This window comes from Bombina bombina, chromosome 3, assembly GCF_027579735.1.
Source record: "Bombina bombina isolate aBomBom1 chromosome 3, aBomBom1.pri, whole genome shotgun sequence".
Taxonomy (NCBI): Eukaryota; Metazoa; Chordata; class Amphibia; order Anura; family Bombinatoridae; genus Bombina; species Bombina bombina.
Genome location: NC_069501.1, coordinates 147,779,582 through 147,800,342, shown reverse-complemented (window position 1 = coordinate 147,800,342; position 20,761 = coordinate 147,779,582). Strand labels below are relative to the sequence as shown.

Here is a 20,761-nt window from a genome sequence, read left to right as displayed (position 1 = left end):
AGCAACACCCAATAGAAGTCTCAGTGACGCAAGGATCTACGGAAGTCTCACAGGGACAATCCAATGGACAGTATTCTTCTACGTGTTTCATCCAGATCAAATACTACACTTGAATCAGATTTGCGCTTTTCTCCTTCTTGTTCTTTTAGATTTCTTGTTGGGGTGTATGGAGTTACCCCTTTAAGAAGAGCAGCATTATCACCGATTTCAAGTATTACACATCTGATGGGTGGTGAACAGTATTATTACATTTACCTTTGACAGTCAATCCCATTTGGGTAAAACTTTTTAATGTTTTAATATATTGCCTGGACCTGGACTATTCTATTTTGGATTTGTCTTATACTGTTTTTATACATATACTTGTTTGTGTCTACTGAAATTATACTTCATTGTGTTAGATGCACATATCCTATGTTTTGCAGCGCTACTTAGTGTATTGTACATTGTACATGTATTGTAATGTGTTTTTTTTTTCAAGTAATGTGGGATTTTTTTAGTTTAAGCTTAGGTTTTAATTTTCTTTTACAGGTAAGTTTTTTATTTTAAGGTAGTTAGTATATTTTTAATTTATGTGAATTTTAATTGGGGTTAAGTTAGGGGGTGTTAGGTTAGGGGGTTTAGTTATTAGTTTAATACTTTGCGATGTGGGGGATGGCAGTGTAGGGGGTTAATAGTTTTAATTAGTGTTTGCGATGTGGGGTAGTGGTGGTGGTTTAGGGATTAATAGTGTATTTAGATACTTTGCGATGTGGGGGGATGGCGGTTTCGGGGTTTATAGTTTTAACTAGTGTTTGTGATGTGGGGGGATGGTGTTTTAGGGGTTAATAGTTTTAATTAGTGTTTGCGATTTGAGGGATGGTAGTTTAGGGGTTAAAAGTATTATTTAGTGTTTTCGATGTGGGGGGATGGCGGTTTAGAGGTTAAATTGTAGTTTATGGGTGTAAGTGTACTTTGTAGGGTACTTTGTAGAGAACATAACTACAGCTCTTCGAGTGCGGAATGAAATGTTGCTGAAAATACCATATAGCGCGGGAAAGACAGAATGCGCAACTTGTAATATTAAATCGATGAACATTATGCATGCAAAGACCATATCGCACGTAGAAAAGCCATACCGTGCGTTTTGTAATCTAGGTCATAGTGAGAAATAACCATTTATTTAAAAATGATGGGCTCTAATAAATGAAAGTATTTATTTTTCTACTCCCATATAAAGCATGTGTAAACCTAATGGTTCCCTGGATGAAGGTATTTTTTTTTTTTTAAATACAAGCAGGGATGTCAGTATTTAGCAATTCTGATGTTAATCATTTATAATATTTTCTTGTGTATCTCTACTCATTAACCTGTGCTACATAGGTCAGGCACATTTTAAAATAAATAGTAATAAAGTAATAATAATTCTTGACTAATATCTCTTATACAATACTATTGTCCGATCTCCCAGTTGTGCCCTATTATAATATACTGTGGAGTTGAATACAGCCAATTTATTAAGTTTCAAGGAGATTTTTTCAAGACAGTTTGAGAATGAAAATTGTATTACATAGAATAATTTTGTTACAGTTTAAGAGCCTCTCTGAGAATTCTACCAAGGTCTATGGGAGATCAGAGGCTTTACAAAATGAGCCATTACTTTCACTTGTAATGAGTCTGCCAAAGTGAAAAATGCCCTAACGGATTTTCATATTTGATAGCTTACGGCTATTGCAAAGGCCTCTGATGAACCTGATAAAGTTATGGAGAGCAATTAATAGTTTGCCGGTTTACAAAACAAGCATATATCACTTGTACATGCTCTATGTAAGGAATTCAGTAGAAAGAAAATGACAATAAATGTCATTAGTTATATTCTTGTTAAAAGAATAATTATTTTTCAGCTTTAACCAACAATGCTTTAATGGATTATATATACATCATATCAGTAAGGGGTAACTGGTGGCCCAAGGGCCATACACAGCCCTTGTAGCATTACCCTGTGACCTGATGTTCTTTTCTAGAGGAAAATCAAATAGCCAATACTGCAGTATTGAAATTTTCAGTATAGGTGGCAATTTCCACAAGCAGAAACAACTATTCCGAATCCCAACATAAGGGTAAAGGAGCCATTTGCAAAACATGTAATACGCTTCAGCAGGTCATGGGTCATTATGGATAATTGGAAAATCAATGGATCATTGTTTGTATCCCTTTTCTCCCCTGGAATGAAATAAAGATGACATTAAAGGGACATAATCAGTCCTACCATGTCATGTGATCTGGCCATGTGACACACCTCGGGATTTGCTTAAATCACACGTTGACAAGTCTGGATTAATGGAGGGACTATTGGAGCTGCAGGTCCAGGCCCAGGACAGTAAAGTGCAGCATGGGTTGAGCTTTTGTTGATTGGGAGAAGTCAGTTTATTTGAGCTGCTGGTCTCAGGTCCCTCCCCCTCTTGCTGTGTTTTGATTCCCTGTGCTTGCTGGAAACAGAGCCCTCACTATTCACATATCTCTGCCCATTCAACCTTCCTGCTTTAGAATCATGCAGCCTTTTCAGATAAAAAGTCAAATAAGTGTGCTCAGCTAAAAAAAACAATTGTGTTAAATGAGTGACTGTGTTCTGCTTCATATTTATACATATTTATTTTTTTAGGAAGTTTTTACTTTACTAAACATATTCTCAATGAAATTCATGGATATGGTATAAATCAGACCCCATGCCTAAGAACTGATCATTTTACCCTGAACATTTTTTTCTTGCATTCTTGTTGCATTCCTTCTCTTATATATACACATAAAGAAAAAAGGAAGACCAGGACCAGATAGCCAGCGCAAGACAGGATTTATTTGTTCAGGTAGGAGACTTCATAGGTGTACAGCTCCTGCTCTCTGACGCATTTCGTGCATTCGCACATGCGCTTCATCAGAGATGCCTATATATATATATATATATATATATATATATATATATATACCTAGCTCCTAGATTTTGAACATATTTGTCAAAATGAAATACTCCAATCAAAGGGTTTGTTTCCATTGAGCCATAATTAGGTTTTTGAATTCACTCACAAACAGTTAAATAAGCTGTTGGAAGCAATATCATTCACTGACTGCTTCCAACGGCCGTTATAACTCAATTTCGGGAACCGGACTCCGGCTGCCGAAAACATTATTGTGTCCAATACAGAGTATCAGAATCCACTAATCTTTAAATCATACCAGGTTTCCAATGCCCACGCAAACCATTTATACACTGTCAGAGGCTGCCGATACATTAACAAAAATTATACCCAGCTCAACTAGGTGTAAAACAGGAAAAATGTGCTTTCTGAGACCTGTTTCTCATTGAAATCTAACCCGACACACCAAAACCTCTCTATCCACCATCCCCCCACATTGCAACTTATAATAAAGCTATTAACCCCTCATCTGCCATGCCCCCACAACGCAATCTAGCTATTTAAACTATTAACCCCTAAACCCCCATGCCCCCATATCACAAAGTATCTAAACTATTAACCATTAATCCGCCATGCCCCCACAGTGCAATCTAGCTATTTAAACTATTAACCCCTAATCCGCCATGCCCCCACAACACAAATAACTAATCACTAAGCCCCTAACCGAACACCCCTAAATTAACCCAATTACATAAATTTAAATAATCCTTAATTACAATTAAAATAATAAATCCTAAATTACAATTAAAATAAAAAACCTAACATTAATTTAAAAATTAAACCTAGGATTAAATTACAATACTTAAATCTAAAATTACATTAAAAAAAGTCTACAATTACAGAAAAAAAATAAACCAAATTATCCAAAATAAAAAAAATTAAACCTAATCTAATACCCCTATAAAAATAAAAAAGCCCCCCAAAATAAAAAAGCCCCCCAAAATAAAAACACCCTTTAATCTAAACTAAACTACCAATATCCCTTAAAAGGGCCCTTTGTAGGACATTGCCCTAAGTTAAACAGCTATTTTATATTTAAAAAAAACTAAGTTCGGGACGGAGCCAAGCCACGCAGGCAGATGGCTGTGTTTCACTAAAGCTCCCAAACCCTCAAGTTGTGCGTTATATTTAAAAGCCAAAATAACACTCCTTATTCTCTTTAAACAACTTCATCTACTAAATGGAGCATTGAAGCATCCCATTTCATTGAGCTGAGCTGGGACATTATCTGTAAGAGCACTAACTGGGACACAGAAGCGGATGCGGCAGTTCCGCCATAATGGCTAACGGCACAGAAGCAGAGATCCTGTACCCATAAAGCGGCAGCCTCCCCTAAACCATCTTAACCCGCTGCCTTACAGAATCAGAAGACCGCTACACACCCGCCATCAGATCCAGCCGCGAGCCCGAGGAGACATTAGTGACGGGCAGGGTAAGCACATCGCCAGCACAGAATCACGCGACACTACACCGGCGGCTAGGCCTAAGTGCGCCACGCACCATCTCGCTCAGGCTCAATCCCTTAATACACGCCGGGTCGCAATAACTTAGTGCGACTTCATCCGCAGGGGTGTCAGGCGTGTGAGCCCAACTAGTTCCATTCGGTTACCAGGGGCAAAAAAATAAATAAATAACACGATACAAATAAGCAGCACCGCAACCGACATTTAACAGGGAGGGGGCTACACTCAGGATTGTCTCCTGCAGGAAGAGAGGAGAAATACAACGACCCCACAATCCTTAATAACCAGCTTGGCCCCTGGGTTTAAACTGAAAGATCCCTTCACATCTTCAACTGCAAACTATTTCCAATCTTTATTGCAACCTTTGCCAAACATATACAGAGGCACACAGGGAAGCACGGCCTCTCATTTAAGCACCCACATAGATAAAAAACCATATAAAGACTATACCCAACTTAGGACTGAACTGGCAACTCTGCTGGGGGACACAATATATAATATACTGCAGCCTTGCACCTCATACCTCCCTCATTACCTGGAATAAAAAATCCCTCTGGTGCAGCCACCCCTGTACACCCTATTGACACACACATAAAGCCCCATCTGAGAAGGGATGTACTTTTAACAAAGCCACATTCTTTGACACTTCTACCAACCTACTGGGGAGAGAGCTAAGGGATGCCTTGTAAAAGGCAACAAAAAGCAGAAAAAAACACTCCTGCAGGCACGATTAACAAATACCTGAAGCAGACAGACTCTAACCCTCCTGCGACACCAGACAACATGGAAATCAACCCAAATGCTGATAATACGCATCAAAAAGGCGCAGACACACAAGCCCAACAGTTAATTACAAAAGAGGACCTAAGACTTCTCTCCTCTAAAGAAGACATCAGGGACGCAGTCCAAGAAATGCGCAACCTATTCAACGAACTTAGGAGGGATATATCAGCCCTAGACACGAGAGTCACGCAGGTGGAAGCTAAACAACAGGAGCACTCGGTTGCAGAAAAAGCATTAGCCACAGAGGTCCAAAACCACACAGAAATAATACAACAACTAACTGACAAAATCGAAGACCTAGACAATAGGGGCAGAAGAAATAATCTCCGCTTCAGAGGGGTACCAGAATCCGTCCACCCTCCTGCTATAGACGGATACCTACAAAGCCTGTTTCGTACTCTGAAAGACTCTCCCTTTTCCCCAGATATAATCCTGGAACGTGCTCACAGAGCGCTTAGAGCTAAACCCCCATCTAAAGCCCCCCCCAGAGACATCATCGTTCGTTTTTTTGAACTACAAAGATAAGGAAGAGATCCTCAGACAAGCACGCCTCAAACATCCAGTACATCACGCAGGAGAAGAGATACAAATATTCTCTGATTTATCACCTACTACCCTACAAAAAAGAAGGGAGCTGGGCCACATCACGGCAAAACTAAGAGCTCATAAGATACAGTACCGATGGGGCTTCCCTGTATCAATAGTGGCCACTCATCAGAACAAATCCGCAGTTTATCACCCAGGCTCAGATGAACGTGCCTTCTACTCAGGACTTTCCATTGATGAAGATCGCCCTCGTCGGAACACTGCTCCTGACAATCCCCCTTCAACCTCACCGGCAGACACTTGACATTAGACTCTAACTCACCATGGAAGACATTAAGAACTCCAACCGGCAAAGGCCACCATTGTATCCTTTTTTCTTTTGCTACCAAATTGTGCCTGAGAACATTCCTAGGGACTTTCAGTTGCGTGCCAGGGCATATATACTGGCCCTCAGTAAACTGCATCTGTTTTAATTTAATTGACTGTTCAAATGTGTTAATTCCCAGTCATAGCATATGCCTCGGCCTGGCCGGGGCAATGCAGTTTCTCCTTAAGACACTTATAATAGTTAGCACGAACTATTAAGTAACCTCAGTTTTATTGTTATACAATGTTTTTCATGTTTTGTCAGTTATACTTTCCACATGGCTGCTCTGATAATGTTTTCTCCACTGGTTTTCACACAAGGGCCTGAGGTCCCATATTTTCCTTAGACAAATCCCTGTCTATACCCACCCCCCATTTCACTAATCATTCCCCCCTCCACTGTCACACCTTCTCCCTTTTTTTTCCCTCTTTACCTTCTTCTCCCCTCTCCCCCCCCCCCACTCCTCCTCCCCCACTCCCCCCCACCCACTCTCCAACCTCCTTTCCCCCCCTCTTTACCCCCTACCTTATATCCAATTTCTCTTCCCCCTCTTTCCACTTATCTCCCCCTCTTCACTCCTCCCCCTTCCTTTTTTCTCCCTCTCCCCCCCATTCCCTTCACACCCTCCACTCCTCCCCTCTCTGTCTACTCCCTTCCTTCCTCCTCTGTCTATCTCCCCTTCTATAACCTATCTTCTCCACCCTTTCTATTCCTTCTCCCACTTTTTTCTTATCCTCTCCTCCCCTCTCCAACTTCACCCCCTTCTCTCCCCCCCCTCATACCCTCTCCTCCAACCTCCTCTGGCCTTTTACCCTGGTCAGGCAATATAGTTTGGCTAATGAAAAATGCCCCCCACTCCATTTATATTCTTACCACTAGGAGTTTAAAAATGTATTACTCATATATGCACTAGCTTGAGGGTTACTACCCCGTTTAAGACCTACTTTTATACTACATTGTATTTCACTAATTGTTATCCATCCGTATACTGAAGACTGATCTTTTCATATTCAGTATACTACCCTCCTGAACATGTGTACACACCGGGTTCTACTCTATTCTTATTCCCCTCTTTTCCCCCCCCCCACTCTTCTCTAAACTAACCTCACCTCTCAAAACTTCAGAACCCGCCTCTTAAAGTCCCCTTTTCCCCCTCCACCCCTCTTTCCCTTTCCCTTTTTTTTTTTTTTTTTTTTTTTTTTTTAGGATGAAACACATTTCCGAAAGGGAAGAGAACCGAAATGGTTCAACCCACAATACCCCACGGCCATATTCGCCTCTGGGAAAGTTAAAAAAGGAGGCGTAGGCATTTTAATTCATCACTCAGTACCCCTAAAGATCTCTCACATTGAGAGGGATCCGGAAGGCAGATACTTGATTGTAACAGGTCTTCTTTATGAACACCCAATCACGCTAGCAACCTTATATAGTCCAAACACTGACCAACGTACATTTATGTCGAAAATCTCAAAGCTTCTTTTGGATCTTGCGAAGGGCCCAGTTTTCCTCTCTGGCGACTTTAATCTAGCTACGGATGCCCAATTAGATACGTCAAACGGCACTGTTAGCACTTCAACCAAAGTAATTAAATCAGTTAAAAATACAATTCTTAACCTCCAACTACATGACATTTGGCGCACATTGCACCCGACACAGAGGGATTACACATATTTCTCCCCACCACACAACAAATATTCCCGCATAGACTACTTCTATACAGACTCAAACGGACTGGACATGATCACTGACTGCTCTATCGGATCTATTACCTGGTCGGATCACGCACCGGTCACTTGCTCTGTCCAATGGCCTGACCTTCCCCCCACGACATATACCTGGAGACTTGACGACTTTCTGCTGAATGACCCTATCGTAAAACTAGAAATCCAAAAGTCATTGGATGATTATTTAACGCATAATAGCCCATTACATACTTCATGCATAAATGTCTGGGAAGCACACAAATGTGTCATACGTGGTGAGTTCCTCAAGCATAAAGCACGTCTCACCAAACAAAACAGATTAAAGCATACCAATCTACTGAACAGTATCACACAATTAGAAGAGAAGCACAAAGGAAACCCATTAGACTTAGATACTAAGAAACTATTGGACACAGCTAGAAGGGACCTTAACGTACACCTCACAGAAGCCTACCATCGTAAAACTTTAAATATAAAACAGCAATATTATGAAGGAGGCAACAAACCTGGAAAATTACTGTCCAGGGCTGTACGCAGAAAACAGTTAAAAACGCATATACACACAATACAAAACCCAGATGGCTCCGAGTGCAAAAGTAGCAAACAAATAGCTAATTCATTCCATTCCTACTATCAGACACTATATAATATAGACCAAACACCTGATTTAATGACCCACCATGTAGGTACACCTGTTAGGAAGCCACAGATAGACCAATATCTAGCAGCACTAGCATTACCACAATTAGACCCAACACAGAGAGACAGTCTGGATGCACACATAACTACAGCGGAACTGAAGCAGGCCATTAAGGATTTTCCTAGTGGGAAGAGCCCGGGCCCTGACGGGTTCTCCCTAAAGTACTATAAGTCATTTCAGGACTCACTGGAGCCTCTGATGCTCCAACTCTTCAACTCCTTGATAGAACATCCAGCGCTCTTTGGCACAATGCTAGAGGCGCATATCACAGTTCTGCCCAAGCCGGGAAAGCCCCCCAACTCCCCCGCAAACTTCAGACCCATCTCCCTACTAAATCTGGACATTAAAATTCTAGCCAAAATATTAGCAAACCGCCTTAACAAATATCTCCCAAGTCTAGTCTCCTCTGACCAAGTAGGCTTTGTGCCGGGCAGGGAGGCACGCGACAACACCACCAAAGTGATCCAGATATTAAATTTCGCGCAAGCAGAGGGAGTGCCAATGGCACTTTTCTCGACCGACGCGGAGAAGGCCTTCGACCGGGTCGATTGGCTTTTTCTGCGTCAGGTCATGAAAGCCATGAATTTTGGAGATCCCTTTCTTAATATGGTTTTCGCTCTTTACTCGGCCCCAAACGCGCGGATTAGAATAAATGGAACCCTATCAAACTCCTTCTCTATATCAAACGGGACCCGACAGGGATGCCCGTTGTCCCCATTACTTTTTGCCCTCTCAATCGAAGCGCTTGCACAAAAGATACGCCTTAATCCTAACATCAAGGGAGTCAAAATTGGGGATGTAGAGCATAAACAGGCTTTATACGCTGATGACGTTCTATACACCCTATCCAGTATTGAGTCATCGGTCCCAGAGCTTCTCACAGAACTTAGGGAATATGGACAACTTTCTAATTATCATTTAAATTTATCCAAATCTGAACTCCTTAACATCAATTCCTCCCCTGAACATATTCATTTCTTAACATCTCACTACAAAGTCCCTATAGCACCCACCAGATTGAAATACCTGGGTATTTACCTATCCGCAAACTCATCTGAACTTTATAAAAATAACTATCTCTCTCTACGGAAGGAGATAGTTAATGATCTCTCCTCGTGGGGGAATAAATCCTTATCTTGGTTGGGAAAAATAGGACTAATTAAAATGAATATTCTGCCACGCATACTATATGTAATGCAAACTGTCCCCATTCACCTTCCTGCAGACTTCCTTCCCGCCCTCCAGGGAACCTTGGAAAGGTTTGTCTGGACGGGCATGAAACCTAGAATACCCAAAAAAACGCTTTATCTACCCAGAGACAGGGGGGGCCTGGGCTTCCCTGAATTAGCACTATACAGGAGGGCCATAATCCTACAGAGACTATCTGAATGGTCACATAACACTACACAAAAGCAATGGGTCAGGATCGACGGTCAGATACTTCATCTTAATAACGTGGCCTCCCTGGCCTGGATCCCTTCTACTAAACGCCCCAAAATACTGCACAAATACCATTTAATAACTGAAACTCTTTCGGAGTGGGACAGAACAATCTCCACCAGTACGCATATCTCTAAAATCACCTCACCATTGATCCCAATCCTAGAGAACCCCGCACTACCTTATTATGAAATGTACAAACGAACAGGTAGCTCTTACAGTTTGAGGCTGGGCACTCTGCACTCTGCACTTATCGGGGGTAGATTGCGTCCACAACAGGAGATGGTAGAACAATTTGGGGACATTTTCTATTCTTGGCTGAGATACCACCAACTATCCCATTTCCTAACGCATCACACAAACAAATGTGACTTTATTAGAGAACTTACCCCATTTGAAACCCTATGCGTGGGTCTCACCCCTCAAAGGAGACTAATTTCCAAAATATACAAACTGCTACTCATACCACCTGACATAGACCTACCGACATACACCAGGGCATGGTACAGGGACCTCAATAATGCGATAGTGGAGGAGGAATGGCTCAAAGCCTTCCGATTGACTAAGCGTTCCTCTGTATCAGCAACGGTTCAAGAAATACAACTCAAATTACTTACCAGATGGTATTACACACCCTCTAGATTACACCGATTATTCCCAATGGCTTCTGCCACATGTTGGAGGGGATGCGGAGAAATAGGCACTCTCATTCACATTTGGTGGGATTGCCCTAGACTCTTGAACTATTGGACGACTGTCCTTGGAGAAATGTCAGACAAACTAAACATACAGATCCCTGTTACACCTGAAACTATCCTATTCCTGCATCTTCCTGAGGCCAAGGATAGACAGAAACGGGCCCTTCTCTTGATCATGCTTACAGGAGCAAAGAGGCTTATTCCCAGACTTTGGAAGTCGAGGGAGGCGCCTACCCTTTCAGAGTGGAGATCTGCTGTAGATGAACTACTATCTCTAGAAAAGTTGCACTATATTAAGAGCAACCAGATGGTCACATACGATACAATCATGTCCATCTGGAACCCCCCCCTTCAGCAGACCATATAACCACCGACCCCTAGGCATAAATATAACTTCTACATAATTAGGTAAACCTTTTTTTTTTTTTTTTTCCATTCTTTCCCCCTATACCCCTGGTCTCCCCCCTTAAATACCCTCTCCCTCCTAGAAAACACGTTTTTCCTACTCCTTTCACCCGGTGTGTACGGGTCACTTTTAATTTGAATCTTCTGTTTATAAAGGTTCATATAACTGTTTGTCAAAAATACTTTATGTTAAAAAGCAAAGCTTTGCTTCCAAGAGTTCGTTTTATCAGCATTATAAGAAAACATGAAACCTCATCTATATCCTTTATGTACACAAATACAATCACTCTGTATAAATGGAACTCTGTTTTTGAAATGTTTCGGAATAACTCTAATAAAGCTTGATTTAAAAAAAAAAAAAAAAAAAAAAACTAAGTTCCCCCTAACAGTAAATAAACGCCCACCCACCAAACTCCCCAAAATAAAAAAAAACTAACACTAAAAAATCCTAAACTACCCATTGCCCCTAAAGGGGCATCTGTATGGGCATTGCCCTTAAAAGGGCATTCAGCTCTTTTACTGCCCTTAAAAGGGCATTCAGCTCTTTTTTACAATTGCCCATTAAATCCCTAATCTAAAAAAATAAATAAATAAATAAAAAAAAAGCCTAAGTCTAACCCCAAGATAGGTACTCACGGTTCCTGAAGTCCAGCAGTGAAGTCTTCTTCCAAGGGCCACCTCTTCTATCTTCATCCAGGACCGTGGAACAGATTCCTATTGGCTGATTTGATTCATCAAATTCAAATCAACCAATAGGATGAGAGCTACTGAAATCCTATTGGCTGTTCAAATCAGTGTGATCCAGATGATGGAATTTAGTTTCTATGGTCATTTTGGGGTAAGGCTGGGGGCGATTCCAGATTTCAACAGGACAAACCAGAACATAGAAACAAAAAGTGACAGTTATCCTAGTTCATCACAGTCCCAAAGGTATAATTTTAATTTTAAAAGTACACCAAGAATTCCACAAAGGAAATTTGGTAACAAGTTACAAATATTCTACTACATACATCTGGATATCCAGATTTTTTAAGTTTGTATTTGTATAGTACAGTAGTTTAAATATTTGCCCTAGGAAATCAAAGCTAGGTCAAGGTGTTAAGATATCCTTAGGTGTAGTCAGGTGTCTCACAAAATGAGTGAGCTACTAATAAATCTTCTTGGTTGTGGTTTGCATGTTATAATATGTAATCTTGTTAGAAGTCTTTGGGGAAGGGTTTAAGATGCTGACGCTTACTTGATAGTTTTTGCTGTTACCTCCTAGTGCTTCTTATACCTTAGTTTGTTATCATAAATTGGCTTACGCTGACAAAATAAATTACTGCTAGTCAGTCACCTGTGTTAAATATTCCCATGTTACCGGACTTCAACCTATTCTTAATTTCTGGATATTATCAGACCACGTCATTTTCGTCTACTCTATATGTACCCACCAGTTCTGAACACCTGATGTCAGCATTGTTGTTGCTGACTCTATGTTAACTCTGTACTATTGTAAATCATATATATGGATGCTCTGTTAAATTGTACACTCCAGTGTTTTGCCATATTGCAGCTTATCTTTCTACTCCATATGTATAATTATTTTTGTCTGGGCCATATCTTCAGCTCATATTGCGTTTTTCCCTTTGAACTGTTGTCATAAACCTATCTTAACTCTATAGATGACAACTGCATATATTCTTGTTCAGCACTTTGACATTCATTCTCTGTAGCATACTTTTTATGCCTCATCCTTATTTATTGTCGCTTGTTACAGTACCAACAGGATACCAAGGTTAATACCAGATGAACAATGTCCTGCATAGGGAATCAGCAATTCACAACCAAGCCAGTTTTCAGGTTTAAAACAGAATGATATTTATTAAAAGGCTATGCCTAGTATTTATGCAGGTCTGAACCCCCCCCCCCCCCAGATGGGGGTTGAAAGGCTGTTGTACATTACATGGAGGGAACAAGCCCTTTGACATGATACAATAGGATTATATTACTTAAACACTTCAACCACAAGACACTCTTGGCCCTTCTTATCACTTAGGCGTTTTCTCTCTGGAGGTGATCAAACAATAGAATGCTTAGCACTAATTAGATTATAGCTGGAGCCAGCAACTCTGTCTTTGGAAATTAGTTTCTTAGCTAAACACAATTAACTCCTTCAGTCCTGACAGAAGGGTCTGTCACATATCTCCCCCGTTGTGGAACACTCCGGCAGACCCGGCTTGACCCTTTGGCGGGTCAACCTGGGGATGACCGGACTAGGAGGTGGTAGGCATGTCAGTTTGCCAGGACAATCCATCTGTATTCCCGTTATGAAAGAGAATTCCTGTCCATACAAAGAAGGGTTCAACTTCCTCAGTGCCCAGACTAGGGCTAAACAGTCCTTCAAAATCCCATCAGCTTCTTTACGAGTTTTCTGTACCTGCTCTTTATAGGTATCCACAATCCCTTCATACTGACATAGGGTGCCCTTGAGTTGCTGCACCTCACTATGAGCCAGCGTCAGCTTCTCCTCAAGTGTCGCTAAGTTTGTCTTTAAGGTTTCATGTCCCACTCTCAAGCTGGTGTTTTCTGCAGTCTGTCGGTGCAGCTTGTCTAGCAGAGATTCACGTTCTAAACGTGCTTTTTTATCTGCGCTCCTCTTCTCCTTCATCAGCGCATTGTAACGGGACCTCCACATATCAATAGCGGATAGAGATTTACTGAGCTCAGCGTCCTGGGGCTTAGCAGCAGGTGGGTCAGTCTCTGCTGCACGGATCTGGGCATGGGTAGTCACAGAGTTAACATCAGCGGGACCCATAGGAGCGTAGGCAGAAACAAGGGGGGCCAAGTCATTTCCAAGAAGAACATCAGCAGGTAAGTCCTTCTTGACCCCCACATTCACAGGTCTAGCGCCCACTCCCCAATCCAAATGTACCCTGGCAACAGGTAGGCTGAACACATCGCCCCTTGCTACCCTCACAGCCACAGTGTCTCCAGTGTACTGTTTCTCAGACACCAAGTTCTTTTGAAGCAAGGTCATGGTAGCACCAGTATCCCGTAGACCACTGACCTTCTTCCCATTCACTTTAACCAGTTGCCGGTTATTCCGGTGGGCAGCTTGCACAAGGTCTGCCTCATGTAGGATGCTCCAGCATTCTTGCGCCTCTACGTAGCGGGCCGCAGGCTGAGGATTACGTGGGATTCTGCCGGCAGGTCTTCTCCAGGACTGCGCTTGGTTCGCTGCGTTTAGGGGACACTCTGGTCTTTTGTGCCCTAGTTGCTTACATCCAAAGCATCGAATCGGTTGTGAGTAGCCCCGCAAATTGAACAGGGCTCTCTGAGGGTAGTTCGTGGCCGGAGGCCGTGTGGTATAGCGGTGCGCCGGGGTTTGGTAACTGGCAGCTGCTGGGGTGACTGGGGGTCTGTACTCCACTCTAGCAGGGGGCTTAGTGGTAGCAGTGTCCAGTTTGCGGGCATCCGTATACTCATCTGCCAAGCGAGCCGCTTCCTGCAGGGTGGAGGGTTTACGGTCCCGAACCCACTCTCGAACTCCTGCGGGTAACTTGTCGAAGCAATGTTCCAACAGGAATAGCTGCAGCACCTCTTCCCCAGATACGGCTTGGCACCCCGCTATCCAGTGAGCTGCTGTGCGGTGCACCTTACATGCCCACTCAAGGTAGGAATCTCCAGCTACTTTAACAGTGTCTCTGAACCGCCTCCGGTATGCCTCCGGTGTAACCGCATACCTGGAGAGCAGAGCCTCTTTTACAGTATTATAATCCCTGACTTCCTCATCTGGAATGGCCCGAAAAGCCTCTCTGGCCCGGCCGGATAATTTTCCAGATAATATCGTGACCCAGTCCTCTGCGGGTACCTTGTGTAGTGCACATTGCCTCTCAAAATCCGCAAGGTACCTATCAATCTCTCCTTCTGTTTCCAGGAAGTTTTTAAAAGCTGCAAAATTTACTTTTCTCTTTTCCATCTTAGTCAGTATTGTAATAATCCCCCTCTTCCTGAGGTTACTGGCTTGTGTAGTTGCTCTTCTGGGCGATAAGGTTCATTCCGTCGCTGCCACCAATGTTACAGTACCAACAGGATACCAAGGTTAATACCAGATGAACAATGTCCTGCATAGGGAATCAGCAATTCACAACCAAGCCAGTTTTCAGGTTTAAAACAGAATGATATTTATTAAAAGGCTATGCCTAGTATTTATGCAGGTCTGAACCCCCCCCCCCCCAGATGGGGGTTGAAAGGCTGTTGTACATTACATGGAGGGAACAAGCCCTTTGACATGATACAATAGGATTATATTACTTAAACACTTCAACCACAAGACACTCTTGGCCCTTCTTATCACTTAGGCGTTTTCTCTCTGGAGGTGATCAAACAATAGAATGCTTAGCACTAATTAGATTATAGCTGGAGCCAGCAACTCTGTCTTTGGAAATTAGTTTCTTAGCTAAACACAATTAACTCCTTCAGTCCTGACAGAAGGGTCTGTCACATCGCTATTGTGAATATTTTAGATATTTACCTTCCAATATTTTAGGTAAATCAAACATGTTCAGCTGTAAAATGGATTCAGTTTGTCTGGATTATGAGCTGTCAGGAGGAAGGGTTTAGATGATACAGCTTTATTTAGAGCTTTCTTGGATTGAGAGGTCAGAAATGTATGAATAAGAAACTAAGACATACATAGAGAAAGGAGGTAAATGATGGCTAAGCTTCAAAGTCTCATATTTTGTAGGACAACTAGGATGTCTGCATTTGCCAGCTTAATCTTTTCCATCATATGAAGACACAATCAAACTCTTGTAGTCTTTGGTCAATGGTTAAATATTGTAGCAACAGACTATATAATATATTCCAATCTAGAACATACTCCAGTAACTGTAGTATAGAAAAATTATATATACAAAAATTAATATTTTGTGTAGAAAATACAGATGAAAAATTGACTTTAGTTTGAAGAAATCTAATTTCCTCTGAATGCATCATTTCCATTTCCTGTTATTCTTTGCCATTTCTTTTCAAGTTGATCACTGCACATCCTAATGAAAAAAATATCTAGAATGACATAGGAACTGGGGAGATTTGTATTACTGCAGAGGTCTGTATATTTTCAGTAAATCTAGGCTATGGTGTCAATGCAACAATATAGGCTAAGGTCTCTCCTGTGAAGCCCCGCCCCCAATGATTTATGTTAATATGTTGAGCTTCCTGAATAAAGCACACAATAAGGGTGTATTATGGGGGGAACTTCTGTGTGAAGTTGCAGTGCTGTGAGCTGTCCATGAGATTTCTCTCAAGCCTGAGAATATCATTCATCTGCAATCTATCTTAAATCTGCACGTTGTACAATTGCCTATGAAATGCAGCCCAATGTTCTGGACTCATTGAGAGTTACTGCTTAGCTGTACTAGTGTTTGAATCCACCATAACCCCCCCTCACTGATGCTGCCTATATTTTTGCAGGTGATATTGTTTGCTTTAGTTGTTCCTTTGTGGATATCACAAAATATCCTGGTGCTTGACATTTGTTTGAGTAAAAATGACATATTCTACTCATTATTGCCATTTATCAGTATAAAATGGTATTATTATCTTGGAGAGCATCTAACATGCTAGGGCATCTACGATTATACAGGATGGTTTACAAGGTAGATGATCAGTATCTTCTATTAATTACTTGTGAGAATATGGCTTACTTTTCACATAGTGAACACCCTTTGACAGCTTGCACATAAATTTTACATTTCCATCATTGAGCTTTTTAAAGGATATCCATCAGCTGCAAAAAAAGTTATGATTAAGACACTGAGAGTAACACCCCTGTTAAGATTTGGCATATTACTGGAGGTCTTTGACATAGAAGGTCCGACTGGCTATATTTTATAGATGTGGTTCTTTCATCCATTCTAAATGATAGAGAACGATTGAGTCTCAAAGTTACATTGGTCTCCTGTCTGAATTGTTGGAATAAACTTTGGATATGTGAAAATACCAGTAAGGAGACTGTGTCATGCTCTGTGGAGCAGGTTCAGGGGCCAACAATATGTGCTTCTTTATGGAATTACCCCTTTTAGGTGTGGTTTAGTAGCCAATAAGCAAGTATTTTTATTGTACTGTAACTGGAGACTTGGAGGCTGGAAAATGTATAGGCTTGCCCACACTAGAACTGGAGTCTGAGATAATCCCCATGATAGGGCCAGGAATAGGAGTGCCACTGTCAGTCCAGGAATGAAGTGCCAACTTAGGCCGAAGACATGAGCTGCCCACTGGAGGCTTAGACAGGAGGTGCCCACTGGAGGCTGAGACAGGAGGTGCTGACTGGGGGCTGAGACTGGAGGTGCCCACTGGAGGCCAAGACTAGAGCTGCCAACTTGAGACTGAGACTGGAGGTGCCCACTTGAGACAAGGAGCAGAACACAGATGCTTGACAGAGAAACTGGCACTGAGCAGATACCCTCTGCAGAGCTTGTGCACAGTAGCTGGATCTGGTACTTGGAAGAAACCCTCTGTGGAACTTGGAAGCAGCACTTTGGTACATGCACTGGATACAGGAACTTGGCAAGGGTCCTCTATAGTGCTAGGCACTGAATTAGGATATCAGCACTTTCCAGATGTCCTCTGCAGAACTAGGATACAGGAACAGGGTGCCAGAGAAGCATAATAATGCCACAGGAAACACTGGAAGCAGAGACTGGCTGGAACTTAGTGTATAGCTAGTAGACATGTTGAGGGACAGATACCTGAGAGCAGACAAATCAGTCACCAAATCCAGGGAGAAACTGATAGAATAGTTAGAATACAAGCCCAATTTTAGAAAACAGAGAAGCAGTCCAATCTTACATCAAATCCAAGGGTAGTCAGAAAACAAGCCAGATTCAGGAACCGAACAGGGAATTCAGGCAAGTTCAGAGGCATTAACAACAGGAACAAGATGAACCTCAATGTCAGGGCAGGAAGTGGTAAGTGAAGCAGCCTTTTTTAGGAGAGCTGATTGTAGAACTACATGCAGCTGGCAAGCAGATGGAGCCAGAGAGCTATCCATTGCAGGTAACAGGTTAACAAAAACTTTTACAGAATACAAAGCCCTTTGATGGTGCAGGAACAGGAAAATAGGTTGTGAATCAAGAGTCCCAGGCTCAAATCTAGGCACGGCTGTGACATTTGATTTTTTGGATCTTTATGTTTTTTCCTTAACCTCATATCTTAGTTCCTCCTTATTTTGACACTATCCAGTACATTTATCCTTTATTATAATGTTGAAAAAGTGACATTCCCTATAACTCATTTGCACATATGGAACCCTTAAGCTGGGATGTGTTCATCACAATGGTTTTAATACTGATTGCATTTGTATTTATGCTAATTTGTAGCTTTGTAAGAATGTTTACATTTGCTGTATGAGATACCATGTATTGGACCGTTTAACACAAATATACATATTAATCACAGTAACACCCAATGGGGATCGGCTAGAACAGATAGGTGAAATAAGCCTCAATAAGTTGTATCCTTCTCAATGTATCCTTCCTGGAAAAATATTTTATAAATAAATAAATAGTTTTGAGTATGGTCTCACCTGAGCACCGAGACCCCTTGGCACATGTAATGTATATATAATGATGGTTGTTTTAAGATGAATGCTTTTATTGGATAAATGTCTTTCTTTTTTATCTGCTTCTTAAATAATGAAAATGCTTTATAAAGTATTTTTCTACTATGTATGAGATAATACGTTCTGAAAATACTCATATGTTCTGAAAATACAACTACTTTACTACTTTAAAGAGACAGTTAACACCTTTAATTTTTTGCTATACAATAAAATTTTAGTAAGGCTAGTCAAATTCTTAGTTGCATTGGGAGCAGTATTAGTAGCAGAAATAGCAGGATTCTAATACCACTTTACAGATCGCTAGTAAGGTCTCATCAGGAATATTGTGTACAGTTCTGGAGAGCAGCTCTCCAGAAGGCTATAAATAAACTAGAAACTGTCCAAAATAGGGATAATAAAATGTTACATGGTCGGGGGGCGTGTCCAACCACCGATTAAGATGGCTGCTGTTAGCTAGTGCTCCACTTTGCAGTCAATAAAAAAGGCTGTTTATTCTTCCTTAGACCCTCAGATCTGACTCCCGTTAGGAGATCTGAGATACCTACAACTTGAGGATTAGAGTAATCTGAATTTTCAGATCAGCGAGAATAAGCAGACCTGATTGGGGAAGGTACGCCATCGAGGCCTTGGAGCGGCCTATACCTTCTCCTGCCCTCCCATAATAAGCTGACCTGTCAGCCCAGCCAGCCATTTGTGCTGAAGCAAATCTTCCTAACGCTTCCTAATGCTAACGCTTTACAGTACATTAGGTCTTAGTGTGGAAGACACCAACAACAACATTACAATATGTTAATGAAGGACATATTGAGTGCTTTGGGGCAAGCCCTAACTGACTTTGAAAATAATCTTTGTGCCACGATACAGGGGACAACTATGCCTCAGCAACCCAGCAGTTGTGTAGCGGAGCCTAGATCAGAAACCTACGCTTCCGATAGCAACCTCCAGCAAAGCCCGACTGAGGCAGGACAAAGGGTGGAGCCATCACCTCTCCTAGATGGAGGTTTCTGCGCCATATATCATGCAGTAGACGGTTTGGAGCAACGGGCGCACACGCAACAGGTGAGAGTTGAACACCAGCCGAGCGCGCCCTGGGTAGCTGCGGAGCTTCGACCTCAGGCTCAGCAGAACCCAGTTGCAATGCAGGGGCCTCACAAGATGGAAACCGTGCAGTGGGTAGTACAGAGGAAGGTGCAGCTCAATCCTATAGAGAATACTGCGATGCGGCACATTTCGGCTCTGACTTGGAGACGCAACAATACAGGGACTTTGCTCTGTGATATGAGTGACATTTCCATTGCTACACCTTGTCCACTTTGCCTCTTCTGGTTCACTGATCTGAACTTTTTTGCTAGATCAGGATGTTGGTTCCTGGCTGCCAGAACTGGAGTAGGGTAATTTTATACTTAACGGACTGTGGACTGGTTTATGGCTACTAGATCTCTTAAGCTGATATGATTTTGGAACTCTGAATGTTTGATATCTTTTGTGCAACTCACCCACCCACCACTTGGTCTCCAGTATACTATTTTCATTTATTGTCTGCAAGGGGTTTACTACCTACGCCACTCCTAAGTTCCTTTGGGCTAGCTAAGATGTGTCTATACTATTTATATTATACGCAAAGGAGAGAAGTTACCATCTATCTATAGTAATTTAACCCATATATTTGCCTATAGTTAAGGGACTTGCTGAAAACAAGGAGAGTATGTGTTTATCGAGGGAGGAAGTAATGTAGATTTGTTCCAGTCAGCCTGCTATTTAATGCTATTTGCTCATTGTTCTATATATTTATGTTATCCCTAGGCTGTCTCAGTAATCCCACATTTTATAAGGCAGGATTAGGAGTGTTGTCCTAGTTTATCTTAAATACTCAGATTTGACCCAGTGTCCTATCCTTTTAAATAGTCCTGAAGGCTAGAGGCCACCCTAGACAGCATCTTAAGTATGCAACTACACCTTGTTGTCCAATATTTCTGTCACTAGAAGGGAGAGATAGATTAGTGGAAGTCAATATAACACAGCAGACTTAATTTAGATATGCATGTCTGTACACTATATGTATCAAGCCTCTGATTTTTCGCTAGGTTTCCTTGTTATTC

General features: G+C 41.7%; 1 protein-coding gene across 1 annotated transcript in view; it reads left to right on the top strand.

Annotated features, from left to right (window-relative positions):
* Window positions 1–20,761, top strand: part of CHODL (chondrolectin) — a 229,376-nt gene that overhangs the window by 49,078 nt on the left and 159,537 nt on the right. The window lies entirely within an intron of this gene.